This window comes from Crocuta crocuta, unplaced genomic scaffold, assembly GCF_008692635.1.
Source record: "Crocuta crocuta isolate KB4526 unplaced genomic scaffold, BGI_CrCroc_1.0 scaffold166, whole genome shotgun sequence".
Classification (NCBI taxonomy): domain Eukaryota; kingdom Metazoa; phylum Chordata; class Mammalia; order Carnivora; family Hyaenidae; genus Crocuta; species Crocuta crocuta.
Window position 1 is genome coordinate 3243396 of NW_027531018.1, and position 23180 is coordinate 3266575.

Here is a 23180-nt window from a genome sequence, read left to right on the forward strand (position 1 = left end):
GGAAGGCCTAATACCCGTCAAGACTGTCTTCTCCAGCCTACACCAGCCCTCCAAGCTTCCAGATAACAGCCAAATGCCTCCAGGCACTCTGCTGGCACAGCCTCACAGGCAACTCGGGTTCATTCCTTTCTTTCTTTTTTTTTTTAAATGTTTTATTTATTTCTCAGAGAGAGAGAGAGCGTGAGCAGTGGAGGGTCAGAGAGAGAGGGAGACACAGAATCCGAAACAGGCTCCAGACCCTGAGCTGTCAGCACAGAGCCGGACGTGGGGCTCGCACCCACAAACCGTGAGATCATGACCTGAGCTGAAGTCGGATGCTTAACCGACTGAGCCACCCAGGCACCCCTCGGGTTCATTCTTAAAATGAGTTCCTGCGCTTCCCTCAGTCTCCTGTCACTTCCCAAATCCCTCCTCCTATGTCATTGAAAAACCAGTCGCCCCTGATGCTTCTCTCTCCTCCATGTCCGGTCCATGGCCAGATCCTGTGGGCTCTGCCTGCGTAGTATGCTGTGCCTCTGCCCCTTCTGGCCGTCTTCACTGCCACCTCCCCACCCCGCTAGGCCCCAGCCACCTCTCAGGGCTAACTGCAGCAGCTCTCACTCTTGCCCTCTTCCAGTCATTCTCCATGTGCACGGTAAATGATCTCTTCTCATCACAAGACCAATGCAAACTACAAATTTATCAGATTGGCAAATTTCAAAACTTTTAATAATACATTGTGGTAGCAGGGAATATAGGATAATAGACACCTGAACATTGCCTGTGGGAGTATAAATTAATTCACTCTCTTTGGGATGCAATTTGGCAATACCTATCAAAATTAGAGTCATATAGAACCTTTATGACCTGCCTGTTTACTTCTGGGAATTTATCCTTCAGGTGTCTTACAGAAGGCAAAATGACATATGTCTGTGCATATTCATTGTGGCAAACGTGTGTGTGTGTGTGTGTGTGTGTGTGTGTGTCTTAAATGCCCATCAATGGAGAACTGATATAAAATAAAGAATGGTAGGTCCATATGATAGAATACGACATATATAGCTTTTGGTTAGTTCTAATTGAGCTGATGTGATAAGTGCCCCAAGGTAATTAAGGAAATAATTAAAATGCAGAAGAATGTGCATATAACTATTTTTGTTAAAAAAATAAATAAATGGGGTTGCGGGGATAGGTAATTGTGTTTGGTCTCGGACCAAACTGGAAACTGGGACCAAACTGAGAACTGGGTGGTAATAGGATGGGAGTGGGAAAAAGATGATTTTTAATTGTATACCCTTTTACTGAACTTGATAATATATATATATGTGTGTGTATATATATATATATAGTTTACACAGTCAAGAGGGAAAAACATTTCAGTTAAAGACTTATCTTTAAAGAGTCAAAATATGGGCATATGACCTCTCTTGTGAATTCCTTTCCATTTAGGATAAGACCCAGTCCAGGATTACATGTCTCCACTGGGGCCAGCTTCTGTCTTGTCTCCAGAGAGCCTCTGCGGACTTCTTTTCTTGCTCCCCACACTCCAGCCTGCTTTCAGTTGCTCTAACATGTCATATCCTGTCCTTTTTTAACTCACAAATTAGACAGTATATGCACCTTTGTTTATATCTCTCCTGCTGCCTGAAATGCCTATTTCTCTTTTTTCATCAGTGACCCACAGAGAAAAATGCTCCAATCTATATTAGGTTCCTTTATCACATACTAATCTGTGTGGATTTCAGGTAGTGTCTGGTCTGTGTGCCACTTTTTATTTTATTAGATGGGAGCAGTCAAAGAAAACATTTTGTTGAGATTCAAGAGATCTGAATTTTGATCTTACCGTTGCATAACTGTGGCATTCAACAAATCAGTTCTCTTCTCTGGGCTTCAATCCTCTCATCTGTAAAGTTAGGAAACTAGACTAGTTGATTTCTAGGGCCCTACTATTTATTAGGATGCTATGAGTATATAGTACAAAGTGAAATGCACATAAACATTGAATTCTGGTATACTCTATATAATGTGAAATACATCTAAATATCACATGCTTGGATAAAAGAATTTTATGTTAAAAATGAAAGTTTAGTTAACTGTTTTCTTCAGAGTAACTTAACTTTTTGATTATTTCTCACAGCATTGTTTCTTGATTCCTTCTTTAACTTTTACAATCGTGTCAAAAGCCAGAGATCCAGATAACATTAAAATAAATGTACTTATTGTCCATATAGGATATGCTTATGGGCCAAACCCTAATTGTTTTATGATAATACTCTACTTGCCATGTTTTTATAAGGCATTATTTTTATGCAGTGTCTATAATTTATTAGATCATATAACTTTTTTTTCTCATTCCTGTTTTTGTTTAAATAACAAATCTACTAGATGGTGTATATGAACAGAGAGAAAGAAAAGTTAGTTCCTTTTTCTACTTTATAGCTGAAGTTCAACGGTTCTGTTTAAGAGAGGAAAAAAAATTCTGGTTACATTTTGATTTGGGGAGCAAGGGAAAGATGTCCCCAACAACAACAAAAAACATAACCAAAAATGGATTTTCTGCAATTTTAAGGTTTCTATTAGCTATTATAATTGTTAATTCTATAAACAGAGTATATAAATTAGAAGAATATGCTAAATAAGTATTACTTGATTCAATAAATGTGATTAAAATTATTTGCCTTCTTATCTCTCTCAGCTTTATCTGTTGTAATAATAATACATCCTATTCCATAGACATTTTTGATTGTCAGATTATTCTTCCATTTACTGATTACTACTTATGAATTCTGGATACTGTTTTAACCTGGATTTTCTGAAAAGCTAATAGCATCCTATATTACAAGTTAATTCTTTGTTATAATGAACCACATTGGGGTCATACTATATCAAACCCTTATAAGAAGGAAATTGTTTTAATTATTTCTTTTCTCTTAGGCACCTGATCTGATGGCAGTGAGTTGAAGGTCATCCAAAAGTGTAAGTTTACTGATGATATGCTAAAGCCAGTCTTTTACATATTGTTCCCCTTGGCCTCGTTTTCTGGGTAGAAGTGAGAGCAGAGCAGGTCTAGGGATCACAGGCCTATTGCCCTGACACATCTTGTTTATTAACAAGGTCCATGAGATCCCTCTGTGATTCTTTTTATATTTTTAATGTTTTATTTGTTTTTGAGAGAGAGATAGAGATAACTTGAGCAGGGGAGGGTCAGAGAGAGAGAGGGAGATACAGAATTCGAAGACAGGCTCCAGGCTAGCTGCCAGTACAGAGCCCGACGTGGGGCTTGAACCCACAAACCGTGAGATCATGACCTGAGCCTAGGTCGGACGCTTAACCTACTGGGCCAGCCAGGCGCCCCTATCCCTCCATGATTCTTGAACTGTAGGCTGGCCTTATCTGAGAATCACTTGAGCTGATCCTGGATGAATCAGACAGGTGAATTGGTCTTTGGGGTCAAAGTTCTTATGAGATAAATGGCTTTTAAGGTTGAGCTAATAGTTTCCAACCACTAATTTACATTGGGGGAAATTTGATCTATTAATAAGTAAAGGGGACTAATTTGGCTTCACATAACAAAATTAGAGGAAGGTGACCACTTCATTTAGGATTGTCCCTCCCCTACCAGAATCCCTAGTTCAGTTTCTCCTGGTAGTTCCTTCTGTTTGTAGAAAATGAAGGAAATTCTCATACATGAGTGGAATTTTCTAGCAGCTTTGAGCTTTATTTTTTCGAGATAAGATATATGTTTAGATTACTGGATTCCAGTATGCAATTGTGTCAGTTTAATTAGGAATGCACGGCTTCCCTTTCTGTTTAAAAGTCAGATAAGGCAGAAAAAGAGCCTTGAAGAGTTGGCTTTCCTGTTTATTCGTTTCTCTCCACTCTCCTGAGCCCTCTGCAAGAAGGGTTTCAGCCCCCCGCACTCCTCCACAACTGGCCTTGCCAAGGTCTCCCATAACCCTTACTTTGTTTTATACAAAGCTCTTTTATTGTCCTCATCTTATGTGGGCCCCGAGTATAATTTGATGCTGTTAGTCACCCTTCTTCTCTTAATTACTTCCTTAACCTGGCTTCCAAGGCATTATCTTTCCATGGATGTCTCTTACCTCGTTGGCTGAGACCACTGTTGACTCACTCTTCCTTCCTGACTCCTAAACACTACATTGCCTTATCACAAACAAATCCTGACCTGAGCCAAAATTAAGAGTTGGACATTTAACCAACTGAGCCACTCAGGTTTCCCTTCTAGCTATTCTTCTTGCCCTGATGATCTCATCCTGTCTTTAACCTTTCAATACCACCTATGTGCTAATGGCTCTCAAATGTATTACCCCAGCTTCTGTGTCTCTCTTTTTTTTTTTTTAATTTTTTTTTTAATGTTTTATTTATATCTAGGAGAGAGAGAGAGAGACAGCGTGAGCAGAGGAGGGTCAGAGAGAGATGGAGTTACAGACTGAAGCAGGCTCCAGGCTCTGAGCTGGCAGTCAGCACAGAGCCCGATGCGGGGCTCGAACTCACGAACCGTGAGATCATGACCCAAGCGAAAGTCGGACGCTCAACCGACTAAGCCACCCAGGCACCCCAACTTCTGTGTCTCTCTTGACCCTCAGGCTGCTCTACCAACTGTTTACTTAACAGCTCCATCTGGATGCCTAGAAAACATCTTCAGCTTGACAGGTCCCATACTGAACCCCTTCCCACCCCCAGCCAGCCAGTTCCCTGTCTTCTTAGTCAGTGGCAACTTCAAGCCAAAAATTGTTGTATCCTTGACTGCCCCCTTTCTCATACACAATCCATCAGAAATGGCTCTGTGCTCATGTCTTCAAACTTTGTCAAAAGTCTGACCACTCTCATCTCCACTGTTGCCACTCTGGTTCCAGCCACTGTCATCTCTGGCCTCAATTAATGCAATAATGTCTTAACTGGTCTCCCTGTTTCTACTTACCACTATTATCTATTACCCAAATAGAGTGATCCTTTAAGTATGCAAGCCAGATGATTTTCGTCCTTTGTTCCAAGTCCTTCATCTCACATAAGGTAAAAGCCAAAGTCCTGAAAATAGTCTCACAGGCTCTGCCCACTCTTTGATCTCCCTCCTCATCCCCCCTTCCAGGCAATCAATCTGGCCAGCTGCCCTGGCCTCTGCTCCAGGCTGCCTCAAGGTTCTTGTGCTCTCTCCTCCCTCTGACTCAACTGCTCACGGGCTTGCTCTCTCCCTCGCTCCAAATCTTAGCTCAAAGGTCACTCACTCAAAAAGAGCCTGACTACCCTGTTTAATACTGCCTAAAATCATCTAACCCTTCTGCTCCCAACTTCATTTTTCTTGAGGGCTTTATCCCATCTGACCTACTTTCTATTTTACTTATTTATTTTTTTTATTATTAATACTCCTCTGGGTTTTCCCCCTGCCCCCTTCCCCAAAACACATCCTCGAATGTAAGTCCCTCGAAGGAAAGAAATTTTGTTTTACATGTTCCCTGTTGTACTCTTACCACTGGAGGAGTGCTTGACATATAGTACGTCCCAACAGATATTTGTAAAATGAACACATGATTAAAAAAAGGTTTGTGTTACTGGATACCCTGATCTAATGGGACTGAAGTGTTCTGTTTATGTGTTAGAGTTAAAACTATACTATCGTATGAATTTTGGAATGCTTGATTAACTACTCAACCAACATTAATTGAGTATCTTTGCACTTTGACACTTTGGCACTATGCTTAGAGAGATGAACAAAACATTACTCCTTGCTATCAGAAGCTTGTGAAACTCCTTCCATTTAAAACTTTATTTTGCAATATTTAATATCTACAAAATTGACACAGAATAATGTATATTCTCTGTATTAAAAAATATAAATAATAATGAATCCTTGTATGCCCACCTTATATCTGAAGAAATAAAACATTTTAAGTGCAGGTAAGCCCCTATTTTACGCCTCTCCAATTGCATCTCTTCCTTGATGCCAGAGATAACCGCTATCCTGAATTTGGTGTTAATCATTCCCATGCATTTAAAAAATATTTTTGCTACATATGGATCCCTAAATCACACGTAGTATTATTACGTTCAAATGGCATCAAATGCAGGTCTTTTATATATATATTTTATAGTTTATTTATATATAAATTATTTATACAATTTTTTATATATGTATATAAAAATTATATATATAGATATAATTTATTGTCAAGTTAACTAACATACAGCGTATACAGTGTGCTCTTGGCTTCAGGAGTAGATTTCTGTGATTCATCGCTTATATACAGCACCCAGTGCTCATCCCAACAAGTGCCCTCCTCAATGCCTATCGCCCATTTTTCCCACCTCTCTGCTCCCCCAGCCCCCATCAATCCTCAGTTTGTTCTCTGTATTTAAGAGTCTCTTATGATTTGCCTCCCTCTCTGTTTGAAACTCTTTTTTTCCCTTCGTTTCCCCCATGGTCTTCTGTTAAGTTTCTCAAATTCCACATGTGAGTGAAAACATATGATGTCTGTCTTTCTCTCTCTGATTTATTACATTTAGCATAATACCCATTAGTTCCATCCACTTTATTGCAAATGGTAAGATTTCATTCTTTTTCATTACTAAGTAGTATCCCATTATATATATATGTATATATATATATATATATATATACACACACACACATATATATACCACATCTTCTCTATCCATTCATCAGTTGATGGATATTTGGTCTCTTTCCATAATTTGGCTATTGTTGATAGCACTGCCGTAAACATTGGGTACATGTGCCCCTACGAATCAGCACTCTTGAATCCTTTGGATAAATTCTTAGTAGTGCTATTGCTCGGTTGTAGAGTAGTTCAATTTTTAATTTTTTGAGGAGCCTCCACACTGTTTTCCAGAGTGGCTGTACCAGTTTGCATTCCCACCAACAGTGCAAGAGGGTTCCCATTTCTCCACATCCTTGCCAACATCTGTTGTTTCCTGAATTGTTAATTTTAGCCACTCTGACAGGTGTGAGGTGTTATCTCAATGTGGTCTTGATTTGTATTTCCCTGATGTTGAGTGATGTTGAGCATCTTCTCATGTGTCTGTTAGCCATCTGGATGTCTTCTTTGGAAAAGTGTCTATTCATTCTTCTGCCCGTTTCTTCACTGGATTATTTGTTTTTTGGGTGTTGAGTTTGGAAATCTTTATAGATTTTGGATACTGACCCTTTATCCAATATGTCATTTGCAAGTATCTTCTCCCATTATGTTGGTTGCTTTTAGTTTTGTTGATTGTTTCCTTTGCCGTGCAGAAGCATTTTATCTTGATGAGGTCCCAATAGTTCATATTTTGCTTTTATTTCCCTTGCCTTCAGAGACGTATCAAGTAAGAGGTTCAAATGCAGGTCTTTTGCTTTTCTCGATGTTATTTGTGGAATTCATCTGTGTTGATACATGCAAGCATTCATTTTTACCGCTATATAGCATTCCACTTACTTTTCCATTCCCCTTTTAATGAAAATATAGGTTAGCTTTCAAGTTTTTGATATTATAAACATTGTCACCCTAATATTCTAAACCAATTCTATCCAATAGAAATTTGTGTGCTGATGGAAATATCTCATATCTATGCTCTACAATACTGTAGCCATGAGCTACATGTGGTACTGAACTTCAAGTGTCAATATGACCAAAGGACTCAATTTTTAATTTAATTTAATTTTAATTAATGTGGTTAGTGACTACTCTGTTGGAGAACAGTTTTATACTACATTTCTTCATCTCCTTGGGTGCATGTGCAATTATCTAGGGCAGTAATTCTCAATACTGTCAGAACCAATGTGCTCTTCTTATAACAAATATATTTTTTATCACTCCATTAACGATCTTGAAATGAAATTCATAGACAATGAACTCATGTACACATTTAAAACAATCAAATTTAATGCTTTTACTGTGATATAAAGTAGACATATAAGAAAACAAACCTTAATAAAATAATTGGTATTCAATATGTCAGTGGCTACAAATACACTATAGTATATTAGGAGACAAAATGAAGTTACCTACAAATGCAGACTCATAGAGACTTGTGATATTAGAAACCCAAAACTCAAAAGTGGTGTTGCTATTGGTGATGTGAACAACAAGGTTCTGAACAAGACAAAATACAATCCTCACTTTTCTACTGGCTACATCCCTGGAAAGTATATATATATTAAAATCTTACCAAAAAGTACTTGGTATTTATATCTGAAGCAAAGTTGTTATCCTCTTAGGTAACACGTAGACTCTTCATCTACGTGAATGCTCTACTAGGCCTTCGAAAGTCATAGAGGATCCAGGACAGTTTTGTTTTGTTTTGTTTTAATGGAACTATCCTTTGGGTTACAGGATATACAGGATACCTGGTCCCCACCCCCTACATGTTATAGTAAACCTCCCATCACTATTATAAACAAAAATGCCCCTTCAGGTGTGACACCAGCCCTGTTGAGACCCATCGGTCTCATCCATCACCAGATTCATCCAGTACCAAATTACCGGATGTTAAGATGTGAGCATCTTCAACATTATTTAATACATACTTGTTCTCCAAAGTANATATGTATATATATATATATATATATACACACACACACATATATATACCACATCTTCTTTATCCATTCATCAGTTGATGGATATTTGGTCTCTTTCCATAATTTGGCTATTGTTGATAGCACTGCCGTAAACATTGGGTACATGTGCCCCTACGAATCAGCACTCTTGAATCCTTTGGATAAATTCTTAGTAGTGCTATTGCTCGGTTGTAGAGTAGTTCAATTTTTAATTTTTTGAGGAGCCTCCACACTGTTTTCCAGAGTGGCTGTACCAGTTTGCATTCCCACCAACAGTGCAAGAGGGTTCCCATTTCTCCACATCCTTGCCAACATCTGTTGTTTCCTGAATTGTTAATTTTAGCCACTCTGACAGGTGTGAGGTGTTATCTCAATGTGGTCTTGATTTGTATTTCCCTGATGTTGAGTGATGTTGAGCATCTTCTCATGTGTCTGTTAGCCATCTGGATGTCTTCTTTGGAAAAGTGTCTATTCATTCTTCTGCCCGTTTCTTCACTGGATTATTTGTTTTTTGGGTGTTGAGTTTGGAAATCTTTATAGATTTTGGATACTGACCCTTTATCCAATATGTCATTTGCAAGTATCTTCTCCCATTATGTTGGTTGCTTTTAGTTTTGTTGATTGTTTCCTTTGCCGTGCAGAAGCATTTTATCTTGATGAGGTCCCAATAGTTCATATTTTGCTTTTATTTCCCTTGCCTTCAGAGACGTATCAAGTAAGAGGTTCAAATGCAGGTCTTTTGCTTTTCTCGATGTTATTTGTGGAATTCATCTGTGTTGATACATGCAAGCATTCATTTTTACCGCTATATAGCATTCCACTTACTTTTCCATTCCCCTTTTAATGAAAATATAGGTTAGCTTTCAAGTTTTTGATATTATAAACATTGTCACCCTAATATTCTAAACCAATTCTATCCAATAGAAATTTGTGTGCTGATGGAAATATCTCATATCTATGCTCTACAATACTGTAGCCATGAGCTACATGTGGTACTGAACTTCAAGTGTCAATATGACCAAAGGACTCAATTTTTAATTTAATTTAATTTTAATTAATGTGGTTAGTGACTACTCTGTTGGAGAACAGTTTTATACTACATTTCTTCATCTCCTTGGGTGCATGTGCAATTATCTAGGGCAGTAATTCTCAATACTGTCAGAACCAATGTGCTCTTCTTATAACAAATATATTTTTTATCACTCCATTAACGATCTTGAAATGAAATTCATAGACAATGAACTCATGTACACATTTAAAACAATCAAATTTAATGCTTTTACTGTGATATAAAGTAGACATATAAGAAAACAAACCTTAATAAAATAATTGGTATTCAATATGTCAGTGGCTACAAATACACTATAGTATATTAGGAGACAAAATGAAGTTACCTACAAATGCAGACTCATAGAGACTTGTGATATTAGAAACCCAAAACTCAAAAGTGGTGTTGCTATTGGTGATGTGAACAACAAGGTTCTGAACAAGACAAAATACAATCCTCACTTTTCTACTGGCTACATCCCTGGAAAGTATATATATATTAAAATCTTACCAAAAAGTACTTGGTATTTATATCTGAAGCAAAGTTGTTATCCTCTTAGGTAACACGTAGACTCTTCATCTACGTGAATGCTCTACTAGGCCTTCGAAAGTCATAGAGGATCCAGGACAGTTTTGTTTTGTTTTGTTTTAATGGAACTATCCTTTGGGTTACAGGATATACAGGATACCTGGTCCCCACCCCCTACATGTTATAGTAAACCTCCCATCACTATTATAAACAAAAATGCCCCTTCAGGTGTGACACCAGCCCTGTTGAGACCCATCGGTCTCATCCATCACCAGATTCATCCAGTACCAAATTACCGGATGTTAAGATGTGAGCATCTTCAACATTATTTAATACATACTTGTTCTCCAAAGTAATTTCCAATTACTGCCAAGTTCTCCAAAGTGTTTAGATCAATTTACAGTCTCACCATGAGGATAATGAAATTTACCATTTCTCCACGTATATGAAGTATTTAACCTTTAAACTTATACTTGTCCTAGAGTATAGCTTTGTGGACCTTAAGAGTTAGCTATTAAAAACTGTAACTTACCTATGCTTTAACCCTCTGTATACCTCACACCTGAGTAAGGCATCTCCCACCTCTCTGAATAAGCCCAGAACAGCATACCTGCTACGTAAATGCAGTTGTAGTCTCTTCTGTCATTTTCCCAAGTGGTATAGCCAGGACTCAAAAAGTTCCTAACTGATCCTAGATCCTTTCCACAGACCCCAAGAATATCTATTTCCATCTCCTACCAACCCCTTCTTCAAATTCCAGAAGGATCTGGTAATAGTCCTCTGGACAGTAAGTAGTTGAGCTAAAAAAAACAAAACAAAACCAAGATAATGGGGCACCTGGGTGGCTTAGTCAGTTAGGTATCCGAGTCTTCTGACTTTAGCTCAGGTCATGATCTCATGGTTTGTAGGTTCAAGTCCCTCATCAGGCTTCATGCTGACAGTGCAGAACTTGCTTGGGATTCTCTCTCTCCTTTCTCTGCCCCCTCCCCTCAAAATAAATAAATAAACTTTTAAAAAAGTATTGAAATCTGAATCCCTGGTTTTATGGAGCAAATGTAGAATGAGGTAAATAGAACCAAGTCCATTACTGTTAAGGAATGATAATGGCCTGAACTTTAAAACTCTGACTATAGCTATAAAACAGTTTTTGCCAGTATAATAGCAAAATACTCCACACCCAGTGGCTCACAGTAACAGACATTTATGCTTGCACTGGTCGCCTTCAGCTGGGCTGACGTAGCCTCATCTCGGGTGGGCAACTCTGCTCCAAGTTGCAAGTTGGTTGGCTATGGTATGGGTTCAGGTCTGCTCCACATGTTTCGATTCTGGAGCCTAGGATAGAGGCCAACCAGGGCTTGCTTTTTTGGCAGATCACTGGAGCACAAGAGCATGAGTCCACCACTCAAGCATATTTAGTGCTGCTATTTATATTACACTTGTTGATTTCCCAGCAGCCAAGGCATGTCATATGGCCAAGCCCAAAGATAGGAAAATATACTTCATTATAAGAGAGAGGTGGAGGGGCTGAGTATTTGCTGAACAATAACCCAGTCCAATGCAAGGTAGCAGCCCTTTTTTTTAACAAAGTCTGTGATTAACAGAACATCTTTGCTTTCGTGACCACCACACAGCAAATATATCAATACCAGTATCAAGAATTAATGGAATAACAACTAGAATTGAAATCGTTTTGTGCATGTATACATGTACATGCTCTTTCTCTCTTTCATACCAAGCACACACTCTCCGCCCATGTAGCCATGATTTTCTTGCTCCTTTTTCAGTGACAGAGGACAAAGCTATGTGGTTTGGAGCATGGCCTCATGTGTTTCTCCATTGCAAAAAATGGGGAAAGTAACCTCCTTGATTCTCCTTCCACCTTCCACCAGCCCAATCAGGATCAACTCTCTCCAATTACCCCTTTTCTGAAGCACAACGAACTTAAGAAATTTTTTGTTTCTCTCCCTTAAATTAATCAATTTAATAAATGAAAACAATAGTCCATATCTTCACTGTAATGAGAGTCTATGTAGTTAGAAAAAGAGATTAAAACTTCTTTGGCTTTCTAAAACATCTAAGAATAGCGCTGGTAAATGAGTTGTAGTATATTATTTCAGTGGAATTAAATTAAATTAAAATTTACTGTATAGTATTTGCTTTATGTAGCTGAACAAATTATAGCTAACATTCAACAAGATCTGTGAATCTCACAAACATAATGTTGAATTAAATAGGTAAAGAACAAGTGAATATGTATAAATTCCATTTATATATGAAGTGCAAAAAGCAGGTAAAAATAAACTAGCGTTTGGGGATGCGTGCTTAGGTGGAAGAACTATAAAGAAAAGCAAGGAAGGGGTGCTTTGGTGGCTCAGTAGGTTGAGTACCCGACCCTTGATTTTGGCTTAGGTCATGACCCCAGGGCGGTGGTATTAAGCCCTGTGACAGGCTCCACACTGAGCAGGGAGTCTGCTTGAGATCTTCCCTCTCTCTTTCTGCCCCTCTTCCCCACTTGTTGCTCTCTAAAAGAAAAAAACATAAAAGTAAGGAAATGATTTTCATCAAAGCTGGCATAGTAATTACCTTTGCTGGGGACATTAGTTATTGGGAGAGGTGGGAGGGAGTCTTCTCGGGTGCAAGCAAAATCCACTTCTTGACATTGGTGGTGATTACATGGATGTTGATAAATCATCAGAGCTATACCTGTCTGTTCCTTTTCTCTATAAATATTACATTTCACTATAGAAATGTCTAAGGATTCTAATATGTTTGGTCCCATAAACTTAATCTCACATGCCATAAAATTTAATAACATACTTTGTCTTTAGTTTCAACTCTTAGTTAATTCTGTCCGCAAACTTTCAGTGCCTTCCCTGTGTCTATGTTCCTCTTGATAACTTTTGTGGGGACATTGTTGTCTGTCCACATTGGATAAATAGATTTCCTTCTGACCCTCATATTTGTGATTAAAGTTAAATATTGGATCACATCAAAGCCCATTCACCTTTGTCCATATCTAGTAATTGTGCCCTAGCTCCACCTAGACTACTTTTAGATACTCATTTGGTCTTAAGAGAGATTGGATAAAGACATGCACTGGTGAAAATCCATAGGTAGTACTGGAAAAACAATTCAACTTTTAATGACTCAGTAATGCTTGTTTTTTCATGTATATAAAGACACTTTTTGATTAAAAAAAAAAACTCAGTTCCTTGGTAGGATCAAAGAAAAATGCAAAGAGGAAACAGCTCAGTATATATGGTCAATAAGAAAACTAGATAGAGGCGTGATAGGTGAGCAGAGGTCCCTCTTTTCTGGCCCTCCAGATTTGTACGCTTAATGTTTATTGTCCCTTCTTTTGTGTTATACCTCTAGATCTCCTGTTTTAAAACCAGTTTTCTTACTGTATCTCAAAACAACATTAAGAGAGACTCCTTAATCTGCTACAACAGTATCTTAATTATACTTTCACATGTATATGTTTGTTTTTGTGAGAGGTTAGTCTTTACAAGCCTCTTCAACTCTATTGTTTATAATAGTTAATGGGTGTGAATGGGGAATGGGTCACCCTAATGACCTGATTGTTCCTATTAAGTGACCGTTAACCCTCGTCATGAGTTGGATCTGTTAACTCTAGACCAAGTATATCATTACTCAGACTGCATGCCATTGCATCTGGATTTTTTTCCTCAGGGCTGTAAGATTATATTGGATATTGTCTTGGTTGTTCACTTCTAAAAATATTGCACTTTACCAATCATCTGTAGTCTAGGAATCAGGATAGCATTCATAATGACAATATACTGGTAAAGATATAAATTTCTCTGATAAATTTAATTAAACAGAATAAACCAAAAGTAAAAACTAAATGTTTCTAAACCTTCATACATTAAATATAAAACTTCAGAAGTCATACATACTCCTGAAAACACTGAGTTTCTTTAAAAAGTGATTGTCCAGGTAGGGCCCCTGGGTGGCTCAGTTGGTTCAGTGTATGACTTCGGCTCAAGTCATGATCTCATGATTGGCAATGTGATTTCACTTTAACTCAACGCTACTACTAACACTGGGAATAACAACCAACCTGGTTTGTGGGTCTGAGCCCTGCAGCAGGCTCTGGGCTGACAGCTCAGAGCCTGGAGCCTACTTCAAATTCTGTGTCTCCTTCCTTCTCTGTCCCTCTCCCACTTGTGCTCTGTCTCTCTCTCTCTCTCTCTCTCAAAAATAAATAAACATTAAAAATTTTAAGTGATTATCAAAGTAATCAAAGTCTTTCTTAATTTCTTAGAAAAATTAGGAAATTTAGAAACTAACATTTATTGCTGACAAACTACATGAAAGGAGAGATCCTATCTATCTTATTCACTATTATATCCTGGGCATAGTACCTGGCACATTGTAGATGTTCAAAAAAATTTTTTTAAATGGGTGAATGAATGTTCACATTATATATGTGCTCTCATTTAATCTTCACAATAATGCTATGTAGATGAGGAAACTGAGTCTTAAAGAGGAATAAAGGTTGCCCAAGGTCACACAAGAAAATGGCAAAGATGGGAATTAAACTATAACATGCCTAATGCTAAATCCAAATTTGTTTGGTGAAGACACTTGTTTTAGCAAAGACTGTCAGTTGCCTACTCAACAGCCATTTCTCTTCTCATCCTTAATTAGAACTCAAATTTTTTTTTAGTGCCCTTTCCCTTCAGGCGACTCTGTTATATCCTGATTGGTCTAAGCCAAAATAATGCCTCCATTCCCCATGCCGTTGACCAGTTTAGGGGTTTGGTATTTGATCTGGCTTTTGCCAGTGATATTGGTAGGAACTACAGTAAAACTTTGGAATGTGAGTAACTTGTTGTGCGAGTGTTCTGCAAGACGAGCAAACATTTCTAATACATTTTAACTTGATAAATAAGCAATGTCTTCCAATATGAGTAGTACATGATGCCGAATGTGACATGATCACAACTGAGCCAATGGCTCTTCTCTCTCACTCTCTCTCTTGCTGTAGGATTGTGGGTGATCGCTTCCCATGCGTGGATGCTCTGTCTCATGCCACGGTGTTTGGCAGCAACCAGTGATTTTTCAGAACATTGGAAGGTGCCCACAACTGGCACTAGTGTATTTTTTGTCACTTCAAAGCACCTATGGACAGTCCTTTGCTTTTCCATACAAAAGTAAGCTCAGGAATGCTTTGCTTAATTCTAGCTCAGGCTGCCTGCAGGTATAGAACCTTTCCTCTGCTGCCAAATTGCCAGTTACATTAAATACAGTATATGACAAGAGTTTATTAATACTGTACTGTAGTCAACATCTGTGCAAGCGTATACAATGGCCCCATGCAGAAAAAGGTTGACAAGAAAGGCAGTAAGAAGGAGATGATTATGGTGGAAGTCAAGAAGGAAGTCATTGAGAATTAAGAATGAGGTGTGTGAGTGGCCGAAATGGCAGGATTTTATAAGAAGTCTATGTCTGTATCTCCTCTGCAGAAGAGGAGGAGAAAAAGGTGGAGGAATCCCTCACTGCAAATGAGATTAGAGAGATGTGTAAAACATAGGAAACAGTGCAAACTTTTGTGGAAAAGCACCACCCAAGTAAGGCTGTAGCAGTATGAGTAATTAATCTGTTTAACAACAATGCAATGTCACATTTCCATGAAATCCTCAAAAGGACGCAAAAGGAAATATCATTGGATAGGTTCCTTGTCAAAGTTGCATGAAAAGAAAGCGATTCTACTGAGCCAACATATAGCAGTGATTCTGTTAGTGATAGTGAAAGTCACCCTACACGATAACCTTCCTCTCTCTGGTCTCTCTCATACCAGCCATGAAGGTTTTTAAAGGTAAGTGCAGGTTAGTTTGTTTATTTTTTTATATTTTGTATTTTCTTTACTATTTGTATTATATTACAGTATTATAACTAATAAAAATTTTAAAATATTTATTTATTTTTGAGAGAGAGACAGAGAGCAAGCAGGGGAGGGGTAGAGAGAGAGGGAGACACAATAGGAAACAGTCTCCAGGCTCTGGGCTGTCAGCACAGAGCCTGACACAAGGTTTGAACTCACGAGCCTTCGAGTCATGAGATCATGACCTCAACTGAAGTCGGCTGCTTAACCAACTGAGTCACCCAGGTGCCCCATGTAATTATTTTAAATGAATATTTTTGGGTTGTGGGACGAATCACCCAAGTTTCCATTATTTCTTATGGGGAAATACTCTTTGGTATACAAGTGCTTTGGATGACAAGCATGTTTCTGGAATGAATTATTTTCACAACCCAAGGTTTTACTGTACTCTGATGGTAGGGACAGGGGAAACGGTTCTGGAAAAGGATTTTTGTTGCTTTTTTAACAAAGAAAAAAAAGAGAGAAAGCCCTTTCTCTGACTATTAAGTGTTAACATATGGAGATATGATATGTAGAGATGTTAAAGCCATCTTGCCTCCAGAAGAGCTAAATGACAGTCTTAGGTGTCTAATACACTGTTAGGCTTCCAGTCAGTGGTAGCAATTGATCACATTCTTGGTTTGGGTGAGCCAGTTACTTGAGAGTTTGCAGTGACAACCAGCTAGCTGGAGTGTCAGTCACTCTGTAATACTGACTCCACTACAGTTTTAAAAACCTCTATTCCAAAGGACGTATAAAATGAAATGCCATTGTAGTTTTTATCATTATTTTATGGAAATAGGATGTCTTTGCTTATTCACTCATCCACAAACTATTTACTGGTGCCAGGAACATGACAAGTACTTGAATAGAGATAACACACATAGAAGAACAAAGAGAGACATCCACCCAACCTGCCCAGGAAGAGGAAGAGTCAAGGAAGTCTCTACACCAGAGCCGACAAGAAGGAACGCCTGAAATGAACCCTAACAGACCAATAGGAGTTACCCAGGTAGAAAAAAAAGAAAAAAGACATTCCTTGTAAAGGAGGTAGCATATGAGATGCACGGGGTCTGAGAGAATATGGCACATTCAAGGAACAAGTAACTGAGTATGTAAGGTGCAGGTTGGAAGAATCGGGAAAGAAGTGCAGAGAGGTAAACAAAGGCCTCATCACAGAGGGCCTTGGGGTCAAGCTATGGTCAAGGTATGTAGGTAAGTCCTACATCAGGAAGCAGTAGGGAGTTAGTGAAGGGTATGAAGCATGTAGGGAACATGATGTACTTGAATTTTTAGGAAGACTACTTTGGTAGCTGCGAGGAGAATATTGTGGAGATGGTAAAAGAGATTGGTATAGATGATGAGAGAAGAATCAAGCAGGGCTTTTAGATTCAAGAGATATTTAGGAAGTGGTTTAGGTGGAACTTGGGAACTTGATATGAGAGAAGAGCAGGGCAGCAGGAGGTTTGCAAAGAAATGCAAGACTAGCGAGGGGGATGGCGAGCCGGGCTGAGGATGGAGACCATGAGTAATGGCTCCTGTACATATGGTTGAATGACTTACTTAGTGTGGTTTTAGAAGCAAAGAATGCTGAACTGATCCACATTTGGGTAAGTTTTGCAGAAGGAAAAGAAAGAAAAAGAGGGATGAGAAGCTGAAGATGTTATTTAAGAGGTTAAAGTGCTGAACCAAAGCAAGATGGCAATGGCAGCAAAACCAGAAAAAAAGCATGGCACTTGGAGCGAGTGGGATAAGAGTTCAGTCACAAACCTGACGGCTAAGCAGGTGTTATTGGAGCAGTGAGGATAACGGGAGTTTGTGGTAAGAAAGTTGAATGGTATGGTTTAAGATCTTACAGGTGGAGTAGCTGCAGGTAATAATAAGGAAAAGGGATAGGTTGTTGACATCTGTGTGGAGATGTAGGGCATTGGAGTTGAAGAAGCCAAGGCACTGCGTGTTGGAAGGGCCACCCACCGGAACACTGAAGCAGCAGGATTATCACAGGTTTGGGGTAGAGAGAAAAATCATAAAATCCCTGATACTAATCAGAGATTTATGAGAGAAACAGGAAGTGATGGAGGATAGAAAATTTGAGAGGCACAAGTGTCAGAGGAAGAAGAATTTTGACAGGAGCTTGGCAGAATATTGAATAGGCAAATGCTAATTGTTAGTTAGCACTTACCGTGTGCCACGTTCTGTTCTAAGTCCTTTACAGATCCTATGCTCACTTAATTCTCACCTATGAGGTAGGTACTATTATTAGCCCCCATTTTACAAATGAGGAAACTGAGGCTCTGTGACATTTAATATCTTGCTCAAGGTACATAGCCATGCCTCCATCCAGGTGGTTTGGCTTCAAGGTCCACACTCTTAACAATGTTATTGTCCTGCTGATTCTGTTGAACAAACCCAGCCAGCCCCTGTTGTTAAGTGGAAAGTTCAGGAACAAACAGCCTCTACTTAAGAGTGGAGGAAGAAGGTAGTATTTGTTTGTGGTAGGGAGCCATTCAAAAAGGGCAGAACATGACTGGTACTTGATAGCATCAACTCCTGTATGTTTTCCAGAGTCTATCTTATTTTGCATTTAAACATAATAGTATGCCTTTGAACTATGGGTTAATATGTAAACTCCTTCAGACATTTTTAGAAGTGGGTGCAATAGACTTTTAAAATACATAGCTACAGGGGCGCCTGGGTGGCTTAGTCGGTTAAGCGTCCGACTTTCGCTTAGGTCATGATCTCGCGGTTCGTGGGTTCGAGCCCCGCGTCAGGCTCTGTGCTGACTGCCAGATCAGAGCCTGGAGCCTGTTTCAGAGTCTGTGACTCCCTCGCTCTCTGACCCTCCCCTGCTCATGCTGTCTCTCTCTCTCCTATAAATAAATAAAACATTTTAAAAAAATAATTAAAAAAAATAAAATAAAATACATAGCTACATTAATGTTAACTGTAAGTACTCAGTTGCATATAGGAATGAATTTTGCATCTGTCAGGGAACTAAGATGCATTCTAAGAATGGCAATGAAGGAAAAAAACATGCAATCTTAAAAAATACATGATTCTATTTTTTTCTCTGGCATTGCTAAGCTTTATAGCAACCCAGTTTATTTGAAGTTCATGCTACTTTTTCAAAGAAATTCTCCAATTTTTCTTTTTTAATTTTTGTTACCTACCAGGCATTATCATAAAAACCAAGAGTTAAAAGGCAGTATAATCCAAAGAAGACTGTTTTTGCTTGGCTTGTATGAAGTTCTATTTATTTTCCTAGAATTAAGGCCCAAAGAATCTTTCCATAAAGTTCCATAAAGTGCTTTTTTATACAATGTTATTGTCCTGCTGATTCTGTTGAACAAACCCAGCCAGCCCCTGTTGTTAAGTGGAAAGTTCAGGAACAAGCAGCCTCTACTTAAGCACTTTATTCTCTAATCGTATAAAGCACTGAGAAGGCATCTTCCTTGTTTCACAGAGCTGCTGCTCTTCATGAAAAGTCTGGCTCTAAGAAGTGTAGACATGAGGAAAATATGGATTTATACAAAATGAAATTTATGATGCAATTATGAACTGTACCATTGACTCATAATTGGAAGTCTGCATCTCACAATGACATTTAAGAACTCTGGTACACATAAAATAGGTTCTTTCAAGATGTGATTCGGGTCTTATTTAGAAATGCATATACTGAAGCATACTGCAAGAAGGTTATGCTAATCGTGAGTGTGATCATGGACACTTTAATCCAAATTACAAGTGGATTTGTCAGAAGTAGGGAGTCTCAATCAGGTAGCGTTAGGTTGCCTTCTTTCTTACCAGGTCTTTAGAAACAGACTTGAATTTTATGTTTATTGTTTCTCATGCTTGTCTATAGTTTTACCAATCTACTGCTTAGTTTTACATAATTTTGCACTTTATATACACGCACAATCAAGCTGTTTGTTTTCTTCTGTAACTTGTTATTTTTCCACTCAAAATGACCTTCAGATATTTATCAGTGTTGAGGCATGTAGCAGTAATTCATTCAGTTTCCATCACTATAGAATCCTCTTTTGAACATTCTTGTATCTCCTGGTACTTATGTGCAAAGGTTTCTCTAGGTATTTACCTAGAGGTAGAATTGTTGAGGCATTGGGTATGTGCATCTGTATTTACTGGATAATGCCAACTTGTTTTCTGTAGTACTAATTTACACTCATACCTACAGGATATGAATATTTGAGAGTTTCTGCAACACTGGAGCCTATCTAACTTTTCTAGTTATAGCCAGTGTGATTGGTTACAAAGTAGCATTTCTTGTAGCTTTAATTTGCATTTCCCATGTTTATTGCCAGTCCTGTTGCCTTTCTGGGAAATATCCATTTGTGTCTTTTACCCATTTTGTTTCTATTGGGTTGTCTTTTCCTGAATGATTTGAGTTCTCTAACTTCCCTTTGGAATTCCATATACTCTGGAAACTAATGCTTTGCTAGGTATATACATCACATATAATTTCTTCCCAGGTTATGGCTTTATGGGATTTCTTAATGAACAGAATTATTCATTTTAATGTAGTTCATTTCATCAAATTTTTTCTTTATGATTTGCTCTAGAATGTTTTAATGCCCTAGAAGTTTTGAAGAAATTCTATCTCTGTGGGGTCATTTGTTCTCCAATATTTCCTCCTAGAATTTTTAAATATTTTGCTTTCATATTTATGTCCTTACTCCTATCTGAATTTTGCATTTCCAATAACATTTTATAATTTTCTCCATAATTGTCTTAACATGTTGACATAATTCTGTTTTCTTTCTTCATAGTCTATTAAGATCAATTAGAGTAATAATTCGAGTAATCACGTTAAATCAATCTTGTGTTCTTGAAATAAATCCAACTTGATCATGATATACATTGCTCAATTTAGTTTGTGGATATTTTCTTTATGAGTTTTGTATCTGTTCATAAGGGAGATTTAACTAAAATTTTCCTTGGTTTTGGTATCAAATTATTTTAGCTTACTAAAGTTAATTGTGGAGTGTTCTCTTTTTTCTATCATCTGGAGGAAGATTAAAAAATTTTTTCTTATAGAACTTGCCTTACAAAATTTGTACTTGGTGCTTTCTATGTGGACTATTATTCAGGTTTTAATTTTTCCTTTTTTTTAAATGTTTGTTTGTTTAGAGAATGAGTGGGGGAGGAGCAGAGAGAGATGGAGAGAGAGAATCCCAAGCTGGTTCTGTGCCACCAGCACAGAGCCGGATGTGGAGCTTGATCCCACGACCCTGGGATCATAACCTGAGCTGAAATCAAGAGTTGGATGCCTAACCGACGGAGCCACCCAAGACCCCCCCTAAATTCTTTTTATTTCTTGAAAGAAAGAGGTTTTTAATGTGTATTTATTTTTGAGAGAGAGGCAGAGCATGAGCAAGAGAGGGCAGAGAGAGGGAGACAGGATCTGAAGCAGGCTCCAGTCTCTGAGCTGTCAGCACAGAGCCTGACATGGGGCTCGAACTCACAAACCATGATATCATGGGTTGAAACTGGATGCTTAGCCAACTGAACCACCCAGGCAACCTAAATTCTTTTCTTGAATTAGTTTTTCTAGTCATGTTTTTCTAGGTCTTTGTTGTATTTTTTCAAATTTACTACCATGAGTGAATAATTACATAATCATTCTATATTTTAATTTCTTCTGCATCTAAAGTAATTCCCCCTTGTTGTGATTTTGTTTGTCCTTTCTGGATTTTTCTCATGATCTAAACTTGCTAGAGTTTTTTTTTGTTTTTGTTTTTGTTTTTCATTTTAATTATTCACTCAAAGACCAATACCTGGGTTTTTAATTTATTCTATTGTATATTTACTTTTTATTTCATTTATTTCTGCTCTTGCCTTTATTACTTCTGCTTTCCTTGAGTCTGTTTTGCTGATCTTTTCCTAATTTCTTAGGAAAAGGCACTTAGCCTAGCCGAGTGCTAGGCTCATTAATTTTTTATCTTTTTTCTTTTCTCATATAAGGAATTAGGGCTATAAATACTTCTCTAAGTGCTGGAATACTATCATTTTGTGTGTTCTAAGTCTCACTTTTTTTATTCTTTTATGTTCCCTTTTTACTTATGAGTTACTTGGATTTTTAGTATATTTTAAAATTCCCAAACTGTTGTGGTTTCTACTTATTTTGTTATTGGTTTCTAATCTAATTATATTATGATAAAAGAATAATAAATGATACTTTTTTTAATTTGTTGCGATTTACTTTATAGCTTAGTATGTGGTTAGTCTCCTAGATATTTCTTGTATGCTCGAAAAAAAGGTGTATTCACTAATTGGCAAGTGCAGATATGTGTGTGTGTGTTTTCTAATTGGCAAGTGTGTATACACACACACACATACACACACACACACGTTCAAGCTTGCTGATATATTGCCTAGGATCTTCTGTGTTCCAACTGATTTTTTTTGTTTTGTTTTCCTTTTTAACTTTTTTGAGATATTGTTTGCCAAGAGACTATATTACAATATCATACCATAATAGTAGATTTCAATTTCTTGTTATAGTTATTTCAGTTTTTTCTCTATATTTTAAAGTTATGTTTTTAAATGCACATTTCCAACCTTATGAATTTAACCTTTTATCATTATGCAGAAATTTTACTTTTATATCTGTTGATGCTTTTTTTCATTAAGAGAGAAAATATTTGCAAAAAACGTGTCTGATAAAAGATTTTTATCCAAAATATACAATGAACTATTAAAAGTCAACAATAATAAACCAAACAACCCAATTAAAATATGACCAAAAAACCTTAAAAAAAAAACACCACACCAAAGAAGATAAACAACTGGCAATGAGCATATGAAAAGATGCCCAATGTCATATGTCATTAGGGAAATGCAAATTAAAGCAGTGAGATACCAGAGCACTGATAAGGCTACCTGTTGATGAGGATGTCCACAACAGGAACTCTCATTCCTTGCTGGTGGGAATGCAAAATGGTACAGCCACTTTGGAAGACAGTTTGGCAGTTACTTACAAACTAAACATACTCTTACCATATGATTCAACAATTGTACTTATTGATATTTACCCAAATGAGCTGAAAACTTATATCCACATAATATCAGCACACAGATATTTATGGCAGTTTTATTCATAGCTGCCGAAACTTGGGAGCAACCAAGATATCTGTCAATAA

The 23180-nt window shown here is 37.7% G+C and overlaps 1 long non-coding RNA gene across 5 annotated transcripts in view; it reads left to right on the forward strand.

Annotated features, from left to right (window-relative positions):
* Positions 1–23180, forward strand: part of LOC144237261 (uncharacterized) — a 110701-nt gene that overhangs the window by 52093 nt on the left and 35428 nt on the right. For all 5 annotated transcript variants that reach the window (XR_013336805.1, XR_013336806.1, XR_013336803.1 and 2 more), the window contains one exon: positions 2914–2955. This is a non-coding gene — a long non-coding RNA (uncharacterized LOC144237261). The remainder of the gene's footprint in view (positions 1–2913; positions 2956–23180) is intronic.